The sequence below is a fragment of the Vulpes vulpes genome, chromosome 13 (assembly GCF_048418805.1).
Source record: "Vulpes vulpes isolate BD-2025 chromosome 13, VulVul3, whole genome shotgun sequence".
NCBI classification, from domain to species: domain Eukaryota; kingdom Metazoa; phylum Chordata; class Mammalia; order Carnivora; family Canidae; genus Vulpes; species Vulpes vulpes.
Window position 1 is genome coordinate 134118944 of NC_132792.1, and position 3605 is coordinate 134122548.

Here is a 3605-nt window from a genome sequence, read left to right on the forward strand (position 1 = left end):
GCTGAACTTGGCCTCCAGGTGATAGTTTGTTGACTTCTGATCTACCTTGGTGAATGCTTCATGGCACTTGAAAAGAATATATTTTCTCCTGTTTTTGAGTGAAATACTTTATAAATATTAGTTAGGTCAACCTGATTGATGATATTGTTCAAGTCTTCTTAGTCCATACTGATTTTCTACTATTCTATTGATTACTGAGAGATGTTTGATGGCTCCAAGTATAACTGTGGATTTGTGCATTTTTTCTTTTAGTTCTATTAGTTTTTACTTCATGTATTTTGAAGCTGTGTTGTTTGTTACATACATTATCTGGATTGTTGTGTGTTCTTAGTGTTCTGACCCTTCTTTCTTCCTGGTAATATTCCTTGTTCTGACATCTACTTTGATATCAATATAGCCATTTTCAGTTTCCTTTGGTTAGTGTGATTTCATGGTTTTTCATTTTCCATTTTTTTACATTAACTTAAATATGATTATATGTAAAGTGAATTTCTTGTAGATAGCATATAGTTGAGTCTTTGTTTTCCAACCTGACAATTTTTGTCTTTTAGTTGGTATAATTGAGACCACTTACTTTTAATGGAACTATTGATATGGTTGGGTTTGGTTCTACTCTTTAATTATTTATTTTAGATTCTCCTCTCTCTGGTTTTGATTCCTCTATTTGCCATTTTCTGCCATGTTTTAGATTATTGCAATATTTTTATAGTATGTCTTAATGTATCTCTTGACTTTTTATCTCTGTATGTTTTAGTGACTGTTCTAGGAATTATAATATACATTCCTAACCTTTTACAGTTTACTTAGAGTTAGTATTTTACCACCTAAAGTGAGAGTTTAAGTTTTAATCAAGTAATTAAAACTACTTTATCTTCCTCTTCCCTTTATATTAAAATTGTCATATGTATTGTACTTACATGCATTAAAAAATTCCATCAGTGTTACAATTTTCTTTTCTTCCCCAGCCCCGGAGCCCCTTGCGCGTCCCCTAGTCTTGGCTGGTCGGTGGGGGGCTGCCGCTGGGGCTTCGCGTGTCTGCGGGTCGGAGAGGTCGCTGGCCGGGCAGAGTCCGTGGCCCCCAGCCCTTCTTTCCCGGGGCTCTGCCATGGCAATGACAGGCTCAACACCTTGTTCCTCCATGAGTAATCACACAAAGGAAAGAGTGACTATGACCAAAGTGACTCTGGAGAATTTTTATAGCAACCTTATCTCTCAACATGAAGAACGAGGAATGAGACAAAAGAAGTTAGAAAAAGTGATGGAAGAAGGAGGCCTAAAAGATGAAGAGAAGCGACTGAGGAGATCTGCGCATGCTGGGAAGGAAACAGAGTCTCTTCGTTTGAAGAGAACAAGACTTGGATTGGAAGATTTTGAGTCCTTAAAAGTGATAGGCAGAGGAGCATTTGGTGAGGTGCGGCTTGTTCAGAAGAAAGATACAGGGCATGTGTTTGCAATGAAAATACTCTGTAAAGCAGATATGCTTGAAAAAGAGCAGGTTGGCCACATTCGTGCGGAACGTGACATTCTAGGGGAGGCAGACAGTTTGTGGGTTGTGAAAATGTTCTATAGTTTTCAGGATAAGCTAAACCTCTACCTAATCATGGAGTTCCTGCCTGGAGGGGACATGATGACCCTATTAATGAAAAAAGATACCCTGACAGACTCAGTTTTATGTAGCAGAAACAGTATTAGCCATAGGCTCCATTCACCAACTTGGATTCATCCACAGAGACATCAAGCCAGACAACCTTCTCCTGGACAGCAAGGGCCATGTGAAGCTTTCTGACTTCGGCCTTTGCACAGGACTGAAGAAAGCACATAGGACAGAATTTTATAGGAATCTGAACCACAGCCTCCCCAGTGATTTCACTTTCCAGAACATGAATTCCAAAAGGAAAGCAGAAACCTGGAAAAGAAATAGATGTCAGCTAGCCTCCACAGTAGGCACTCCCGACTACATTGCTCCTGAGGTGTTCATGCAGACCAGGTACAACAAGCTCTGTGATTGGTGGTCGCTTGGGGTGATCATGTATGAGATGCTCATCGGGTACCCACCATTCTGTTCTGAGACCCCCCAAGAGACCTATAAGAAGGTGATGAACTGGAAAGGAACTCTGACTTTTCCTCCAGAAGTTCCTATCTCTGAGAAAGCCAAGGACCTTATTTTGAGATTCTGCTCTGAGTGGGAACATAGAATTGGAGCCCCTGGAGTTGAGGAAATCAAAAGTAATTCTTTTTTTGAAGGCGTTGACTGGGAACATATCAGAGAGAGACCTGCTGCAATATCTATTGAAATCAAAAGCATTGATGATACCTCAAACTTCGATGAATTTCCAGAATCTGATATTCTTAAGCCAACAGTGGCTACAAGTAATCACCCTGAGACTGACTACAAGAACAAAGACTGGGTCTTCATGAATTACACATACAAGCGCTTTGAGGGCCTGACAGCTCGGGGTGGGGGGCAATACCTTCCTACATGAAAGCAGCTAAATAGTGTCCTCGAAATAGAATCCTAAATGGAGCAGAGCTCTTTGTACAACGTTACGGTTTTCCTCTCACACACTCTTTGAAAAGAGTTTCCAAGAAGTTTATGGAACCCGCCAGTATGTCATGGTAAACTCTCCTGAAATGTGACAGTAAGTAGATTCTCTTCCATAAAACATCTGGAAACCTGCAGAACAAAGACAACCATTTCTACTACGTCGGCCATAAACAGCTGTACCGCTTCTTCAGAAGCCTCATGAGCCAATTTGATAGAGTTCTTAAAAAACTCGTTTTCCTAAGTTCATCAGAATGAAGGAGAAAAAAAACAGCCATCATCAAACATTATTAAGATTGTAACATACACTTAACTGAGTATCAGCCAATTTCTGTGATTTTTGTGACAGACCTGCTTTCTGCCAAGCCCACCAAGTATTTCTTTTTCCTTTACAGCTAAAAGTTCCATAGTACTAAGGAAATAAAGCAATAATGAAAGCCTCAGCAGCCAGCGTTCTGGCTGAAGGAAATGATCCACCATCCTCTGAGCGGGTGGTGAGGGTAGTGTCTCCCATACCTCGGCCTCTGGTGAGTGGCTCCTCACAGCCTCCATTCATGGTGCACTTTATTTATGGTACTAGGATAAAGACCCTCAGTCCACTGATTTGTCTCCTGCCCATCTAAAGCACTCATGCTGCTTTTCTGAGTGTTGGTGGGGGATCCTAGCGTGATCCATTGTCGCTCTCAGAAGACCCAGAAGCCACTGGGCTTTGCCAAGGAGTCCCAGATCATGTGGAAAACCCTTACTGTCCCTTCATGGCTGGATCAAAAAATCCTTAAGATGGATGTTGTCGCGGACCAGCAGTAGCCACAAGTGCTGTCAGCAGGAACTCAGTTTGTTCCTGGGAACACAGCAGGGAGAGTCCAGGCAGAGGCAGGAGGCCTGGAACCCTCTTGGCCAAGGTGCTGTTCCTGCTCGGTCTCCGGAACCTCCTCCGAAGTGAAGGAGCCAGCCCGGTAGAAGGCGAAAGCTGGCCTACAGGGCCCTGTAAAGCTCACTCCTCCTCAGTCCTTGGTGCAACTGTGTTTGGTCTCTCTCTCTCTCTCTCTCTCTCTCTGATATT

The 3605-nt window shown here is 42.4% G+C and overlaps 1 pseudogene; it reads left to right on the plus strand.

The window, feature by feature from the left end:
* Positions 1 to 1080: 1080 nt before the first annotated feature.
* Positions 1081 to 2638, plus strand: LOC112921761 (serine/threonine-protein kinase 38 pseudogene; annotated as a pseudogene).
* Positions 2639 to 3605: the final 967 nt, after the last annotated feature.